The following is an 8,077-nucleotide window of genomic DNA, read 5'->3' as shown; positions in this document are numbered from 1 at the left end:
GCCTCTAAAGATGATGAGGTGAGCATTAATGACTCATTAATGACTCACCTTTTAAAGATGAAGAAACTAAGCTATGTTTGGCGAAGTTACTGTTTTATTTGATATATTTTGTCTTTTTATAGTCATGTTATTTAGCTCCAAAACTTCAGTGACATGAATATCTTTGTACCGATAGGGAAAAATGGAAATAGTACATACATGTTTTTCCAGAAGTCCTATCTATTTTAAATTTTCCCTGTACCAAAGGCTGCTATAAATTATTTCCTCCCAACTGATCACCAAGACAAAGATTGTGTTTTTTGTGTGTTCAATGCATGTGGTGACAGAAAAACAAAGCCAAAGAGTTCCCAGCACTTTTTTCTGTCCCCTCCATGTCAATAGGAGATCAGATTTCCCGAAAAAGAGGAGGAGGAGGAGGAGGAAGAAGAAGAAACAAAAGAGGGAAGAATACATTGTCCTAACACACCTTATGGCGCTTGACCTCGGAGTTCTTCCTGGACTCCAGACCCCCAAATTTGCCTTTTGGAGCTTGGAAAGGCTCTTGGAAAAGCTATGAGGAAGCCTTTGGAACCACAGAGATGCTTATATTCCTATTCTATGCACTTAGTAGCTGTGTGACTCTAATCTAGTCTTTAAACCTCTTTACAGAATGGGGATGATAACTGTTTCTACCTCTTATAATTCCTATAAAGAGTCAAAGAAATAACATATGTGTTATGTTCAGTCCATTGCCTTGGATGAAGTAAGGGTATGATGGATGTGATCATTACTATCACAGTTGACTTTACCTCCCTGCACCTCTACTTCCTCTGCTGCAGACCTGGGTATGTAATGTTCTGTGTCCTTGAGGCATCGGAAGACTCTAAGATGGCCCTTACTGATCCCCATCTTCTAGTATTTATGCCCTTGTATAATCGCCTGTGGGCAAGGCCTGTGACTTGCTTCTAACTAATACAACATGGCAAAGGTGACACTACTTTCATAATTAGGCAAGTGTGCAACTTCTGTCTTGCTAGCAGATGCTTCTGACTGTTCTCTCAGATTGAGAGCTTTAATAAGCAATTTACTATACTGGAGAAGGCCATGTGATCAGAAACTAAGAATAGTCTTTAACCAAAATCTAAATTGGACTTCAGACTCTCAGTCCAAAAACCCTCAAGGAACTGAATTTGGCCTATGGCCATTTGAACATGGCCTGTCTTTGTGTATGTATATGATGCTGGAGATCAAACCTAGGTCCTCACATATGCTAAGCAGGTACTCGGCCACTGGGAACTATATCCCCAACCAGACCATGTTAACTCAAAGGCAGAGTCTGGGTGTGTGTATGTGTGTGTGTGTTACTGGGGATTGAACTTCAGGATGCTTTATTAGTTACACCTTGAACTTTTCTTATTTTGTCACTTCATTGAACTTTTTTTACTTTGACACTGAGTCTCGCTCGTTAAGTTGTCCAGGCTAGCTTTGAACTGGTGATCCTCCTGCCTCCACCTCTGCTGGCACTGGGATTACATGCATGTGTATTCTGCTGATCCTTTTTTATTTTTGGTACTAGGTATTGAACCCAGAGGCACTTAGTCACTGAGCCACATCCTAAGCACTTTTTATTTTTTCATTTTAAGACAGGCCTCACTAAGTTGCTGAGGTTGGCCTCAAACTTGCTATCCTCCTGCCTTGGCCTCCTGAGTCACTGGGATTACAGCCATGCACCACCACATCTGGCTCAGATCCATATTTAATTGAGTCTCCAGATAAGATTACAGTTCTGGCTTACGCCCTGGTTGCAGCTTTATTGGAGATCTGGATGCAGAGGAACCAGTTAAGCCATATTCAGATTCCTGACCCACAGAAAATGTAGCTAATAAGTATGTGTTGTTCTAAGCTGCAAAGGTTATGGACTTTGTTGTGAAGCAATATATAATCATCAACCCCCCTTTTATAATCCATATCCCCTTCTTCCTTAGTGATCTTCATTTATCACATTGTCTCAAAGCTGTTGGTTTTCTTGCATTGTAAGCTCTTTGAGTACAGGCACTGGACTGAGCATTTCTTGGAGTCCTAGGAGAGACAGTGGGGGCTGGCACTAGGAGAGTATTGGGTAATATTTCACACTCCCTAACACTGTTTTTTGTGCTCCATTAGGGCTTCCATAACATCCTAATGATAATGGAGATGATTGTTTTTTTTGAACCACTACTGTGTGCAAGGCACTGAAATAAAGCCAGCTTTTCGTGATAAAACTAGCTTTTCGTGATAATTCTGATCAATATCTAGGCTTGGGCACCATTAACCCTACATATACCTCAGATATTCTATGGAAAAATTGCATTCGGCTCTTAAGATGCCTTTCTGATTTAAAACCAAGCCAAACAAACTATTTTGTATTGCATACATACTGAAAGGTGCACAAATCTTAGTGTACAATTTGATGAATCTTCTAACCCGTCTATGCAACCAACACCAAGATGAAGACAGGGAACATCCCCGCCTTGCTTGTGGGCTGAGTTCACCAGCCTGAGGGAACAACCATAACCCCATCCCCAGTCATTAGTTGTACCTGTTCTAGAACTTCCTATAAATGAAAGCGCAGTCAGTACTTAGGGCATGCCATTTTTCGCTGAACATCATGTTTATGCTTTTGACTTGTTTTAAACTTCTCTTCTGCATTAAGTTTGTAAAACGGTGATGGAAGAGATGGAAAGCCCGGGGTTTTGAGAAGCCGTTAGGGATACCGTACTTGGATTTTCCAAAAGATGAACTCACGTAACCCGGCCTCGGTGGATCAGGAGGGGCAGGGGGCGTGGCTTCCGCTAGGCCGGGCTCCTCGAAGAGGCGGAGTTTCAAGTATGAGGGCGAGGCCCCGGGCTTGGCCTCCCCGCGGCAGTTAGCGCCGGGGGCGGGGCCAGGCCAGGGCTTCCTGTCTGCGCCTGCGGAATAGCCGTTTGACCCCGGAAGTGCGGGAGCTCCGAGAGCTGTCACTGTGATCCTCGGCGACGGCGGCACAACGCCGGTAGTGGAGCCGGCGAGGTGAGTTCCTGGCTGTACCCTGCCGGATGCAGGGCCTGGGCTCGGGAGGAACTGCAGCCGCACTTTGGTGGCTTTGGCATCCCCTGTCTTTGGCCTCCACCGCGGGACCGAGGCTTCAGCCGCCCCAGGGAACGTGAGCCCCACCTGGGACCGTGAGCCGCCCCCTGAGGCTAGTCAGCTAGAGTCAGGAGCCTCGAGTTTGAGACTTGGCTCCAGAATGACCTTGGAGCCATAGTCCCCACGCCCCGCATTCGGGGCTTTAGTTTCTTTGGAGTTCATTCATTCGTAGAGTAAATACTTGTTGAGCGCCTCCTAAGTGCCAGGCAAAGAGTAGGCAAACAAGACTTCTGCCCTCAATGGAGCTTGCAGTCTAGTAAGTAGAGACAGCCAATGACAAATAAGTACACAATATAATCAAAGATATAACAGTAACTGGGAGACTGACTACTTTAGATGAGCGATCTAAGAAGGTTTCTGAGAAGAGTAATGTTAAATTGAGACTAGAAGAGTGAGGGCAGTGAGAGAAATTGAGGCAACAATATCCCTGGGGATGCTTGAATTTCATATTGGAATTCCCAGCTCCCTTCCTAAAGAAAGCCCTTTCCTAACTTTTTTGGCTTCTGTTGTTCTGCCTACATAAAGGATACAGTGATGGGCACAGACACAGTCATTATCATTGTCTCTTGTCCTTTTGGAAGTAAGTTTAATCTTTGCTTAGTTAACTTATACCCATACTTTAGATGAAAACTTAAATACTCCTTGACATCCTCCTTCCCTCAAGTCATTTCTCCATATTAAATGCTTTTTTGAGCCTTCTTTATATAGTATGCTATTGGTTTTTATTTGTTTGGCTCTTGGATTTGTATCCATCATTCCCATAAAGACTAAAACTCTCTGAAGGGCAGAATCAGGACTGTTGTTTGTGAACCTTAGTATTCTCTGGGTATTGGTGCCTACTTTATCGTAGATACTGAAAAGTCTCTGAATGGGTAAGATGAATAATACGTTAGTATTTGTTCTCAGGTAGTTCATAGGACTTTCCTGCCAGCAGGTTATCATCATCTCTTTTGATTATGTCTCTTCCCTACTTAAGTGACTTGTCACTGCTTCACATAAAAGGCAAATTTTTAGCATGACATTCGAGACTCTTTTTAAACTGATTCTGTATTCCCTATCTGGCTGTTCTCTCCTCACTTCTGTCATCTTCTCCTTGACCTTGCATTTTCAGCAACACCAGATGCCTCCCTCTTTCTTCAAAGCCATACTTTTTATGGCTCAGAGTTTTTGTTCATTTTTATTCTGTTTGGAATGCCCAACTTTTCTTCCTGACCTTCAACATCCAGGTTATAGATTATCTTCTCTGGGACTTTCTTTTTCTTTTGAGCTCCAGTTTTGGTGATTTCCTATTATAGCTCCATCATTGAATGATAGTCATTTATAAGCCCAGAATACAGGATGCCTTCAGTCAGTGTTTGCTAAATAAATGAAGAAGCCCAAAGTACTCTGTCTGTGGTTGGGATTTGACTGATAACAACAACTAAACGTGATGGGGTGCTTATTATGTACCAGAGATTGTATTGAACACTTAGCATTAATCATTTCTCACAGCAACCCTAAAAGATCAGCTCCTGTTAATATTCCAATATTATAGATGAGGAAATCAAGGGTTAGAGAAATTAAAGAACTGTCTTGAAGTTACAACATATGTGAGAACACATGGAGCCAGGCTTGGACCCAGGTTCTAGGAATATAGAGCTGTTTTCAATTACCACCCCAGCCTTACCCTAAATTGCTCTTGGCAGATACTGGTTTGTAGGAGTGAATTTCTTTTGAAAGCAGGCACTGTCTCTACCTGTCTAGGCCTGGACACTGGGTCCTAGAATTTAAATGATGGAGAGCTGCCTCCGGTTATGACTCTTTCCCCCACCTTTAGCCTCCACCCCTAACACTCCCACTACCCTCTCTGGTAGGTGAGCCTATAAATAACTAGACTTGTGAATCATTTAGACTTTTGCACTGGTTTGAAACCATTAGAGTTTCCTCTTTTTTCTTTCTTTTTTTGTTTTTGCAGTATTGAGGATTGAACCCAAAGGCTCACACATGCTAGGAAAGTGTTCTACTGCTGAGCTACATCCCCACCACACCCCTTTTTTTTGAAACAGGGTATTGCTGAGTTTCCCAAGCAGGCCTTGAACTTCCTATCCTCCTGTTCAGCCTCCTGAGTGGCAGGGATCCTAGGTGCATACCACTGCATTTGGATCCCACTAGTTTTTCTAACTGTCCTCTCAGCATCACTAGAGGTTAGGAAAAAAGGATATATTTTGGCATGCTGGGTACAAGAACCCTAAATGCCAAGGCAAAAGAACTGGCATCAGATTCAACTTGGCCACTTATCTATTTGCCTTGTGTAAATCAGGATGCTCTTTGAACATCTGAGTATAGTAATTCTTGTGATCCTTATTTGGGTTGTTATGAGAGGCTAGTAAGTTAGTAACTTGATTAGAAGTAACATACATAGCTAGACACAGTGGCATGTCCTGGTAGTCCCAGCTACTCAGTAGGCTAAGGCAGGAAGATCACTGGAGCCTAGGAGTTTGGGGCCAGCCTGGGAAATACAGTAAGACCTTGTCTCTTAAAACAAATAAACAAAAAACCAGACCAGAACTAAGGTTCCTGTGTACCTACCTGCTTACATCTCCTTCCCTCTGTTATGCTGTTTTCTCTGCATGCTTCTTCCCTGGCTAGTTTCCACTACTGACACTACTGAGGTTCTCCTGATTTTTTTTTTTTTTTTGCAGTGATGGGGATGGGGGTCAAACCCAGAGCCTTACTCATGTTAGGCAAGTGCTTTACACTGAGTGACACCTATATTCCCTCTCCTGATTCTTTAACCTTTCCTCTGGAAATGCTTTCCTGTCCCCTACCCCATCCCTAAGTTCCACTAGACACTACACAGCATAGTGTATACAGCATAGTATACCAAATGGTTAAGAGCTACCCTGCCTCACCACCTGCTCACTGTGAGACTGAGTAGGTTTCTTATCTTCTCTGAGCCTCTATTTCTTCACTGATAAAAGGAGGATAATAATAGAGGCCATACAGTTCATAAAGTCTTTGAAGATCAGAGTGGCTTCCAGGCATGGTGGCACTTGCCTATAATCCTAGCAATCCCAGTGACTTGGAAGGCTGAGGAGGAAGATCACAAGCTAGCCTCAGCAACTTAGTGAGACCTGTTTCAAAATTAAAAATAAAAAGGATGGGGGATGTATCTCAGTTGTAAAATATACCTGGGTTCAATCCCTAGTACCAAACCAAAATTTATACACACACACACACACCACACACACACACTATATATATATATATATACACACACACATATATACATACACACACATTTATGTATATAAAGATACATACGTGTTTATATTCATACACATAAAATAGAATTATCCTTGGAGTAGCAAACATTAATATATGTAAAGCAAGGTAGCATGAGTAAAGAAAAGCCCTTAGAAGAGCACTCATTATCTAAAAAACATATTTTTGGGCTGGGGATGTGGCTCAAGCGGTAGCACGCTTGCCTGGCATGCATGCGGCCTGGGTTCGATCCTCAGCACCACATACCAACAAAGATGTTGTGTCTGCTGAAATCTAAAAAAATAAATTCTCTCTTTCTTAAAAAAAAATATTGCTATTCTTTTTTTTTAATGTTTATTTTTTAGTTGTAGTTGGACACAATACCTTTATTTTTTACTTTTTTATATGTGGTGCTAAGAATTGAACCCCGGGCCTCGCATGTGTGAGGCAAGCACTCTACCTCTGAGCCACAACCCCAGTCCCCATATTGCTATTCTTATTAGTCTGTCTTTGTTATTACCAGGGCACGGCCTAACATCTGAGATATAGGACATCTGGTAAAATATGGCGGATTCACACCCCTCAGTTTGTCTGAGGACTCAAGCAGTGATTATTTCCTCCTCTCAACCTTGATTGATCTGTCTTTGTGTCTTTTTTTTTTTTTTTTGATACTGGGGATTCAGCTACATCCCCAACCTTTTTTATTTTGTGACAGGGTCTCACTTAATTACTTACAGTCTCGCTAAATTGCTGAGGCTAGCCTGAAACTGGTGAGCCTCCTGACTCAGCCTTCTGAGCTGCTGGGATTATAGGTATGCACCGCCATGCCAGGCTCTTTGTGTCACTTGAGGCCCCAGGCTGGCCTTTTAATGCACATGTCTCTTGAGGGACCTTAGTCACTGCTGTTTCATGATTTAGCCAACAAGTGTGCCCCTCTTATGGGTCAGGCTAAGCTTATAGTAAAAAGAACACTGGATGGGAAGACAAGAGTCCTGGGATCTGACACTCATGGATTCTTGTTTTGTTTGGTGCTGAGGGTTGCACCCAGGGCCTTATATATGCTGAGCACATGTCTACCACTGAGCTACACTCTCAGCTCCAGGTCCCTGGCTTTGAGACCCCTTTAGGCTTCTGTAAAGAGAAACTTGTGATGACATGTTTCTCTGAATTTTTTTCTCCTTTATCCTTCTGTTCATCAAGACTTTCCCTGAAGCCTAGAGAGGTAAAATCTTAACACCCTGTACAAGCAAGAAAAGGCTCATGGCTCTTAAAAGAACTAAGATCTTAACTCTTAAAAGACTTATGATCCAGTGAGAGTTATAAGAAGAGTGTCCTCATAGTTAATCATTCATCAAACATTTGATGAGGTTACATCTGTTCCAGGCCTGTTCTGGCCACAGGAAAGGTAGCAAGAGAAGAGCTCCAAGCAATGTCTTCCCAGAGGTCATAGGCTACTGAGCAGAGCTAGAGCTGTTAATACAGATAATATATGGGACTGGTGGTAGGTGGGTGATAGTAGTGCTTGCCTAGCATGCACAAGGTCCTGAGTTGAGGCCCCAGAATGAAGGAAGGATGGTAATTTAGGAATTTTTAGTCAGTACTTCTCAAAGGGGGCAGGAGTCACCTGGGAAGTATTTTCCTTTACAGTTGGGAACTACTGCTTTAGGCAGGGAAAAGATCACTTTGTCTG

General features: G+C 42.8%; 1 protein-coding gene across 4 annotated transcripts in view; it reads left to right on the top strand.

Annotated features, from left to right (window-relative positions):
* The first annotated feature begins 2,889 nt into the window (after positions 1-2,889).
* The window catches only part of Ascc2 (activating signal cointegrator 1 complex subunit 2), a 42,820-nt gene continuing 37,632 nt past the window's right edge, over positions 2,890-8,077 (top strand). For 2 of the 4 annotated variants that reach the window (XM_013363228.4, XM_005336065.5), the window contains exon 1: positions 2,890-3,027. The gene's annotated coding sequence lies outside the window, so the exon portion shown is untranslated. The remainder of the gene's footprint in view (positions 3,028-8,077) is intronic. The other 2 variants (XM_040291970.2, XM_040291969.2) reach the window with 2 other exon arrangements.

This window comes from Ictidomys tridecemlineatus, chromosome 2 (assembly GCF_052094955.1).
Source record: "Ictidomys tridecemlineatus isolate mIctTri1 chromosome 2, mIctTri1.hap1, whole genome shotgun sequence".
NCBI classification, from domain to species: domain Eukaryota; kingdom Metazoa; phylum Chordata; class Mammalia; order Rodentia; family Sciuridae; genus Ictidomys; species Ictidomys tridecemlineatus.
Note: the sequence above shows the minus strand (reverse complement) of the source record. Positions and strands in the feature narration are given on the sequence as shown.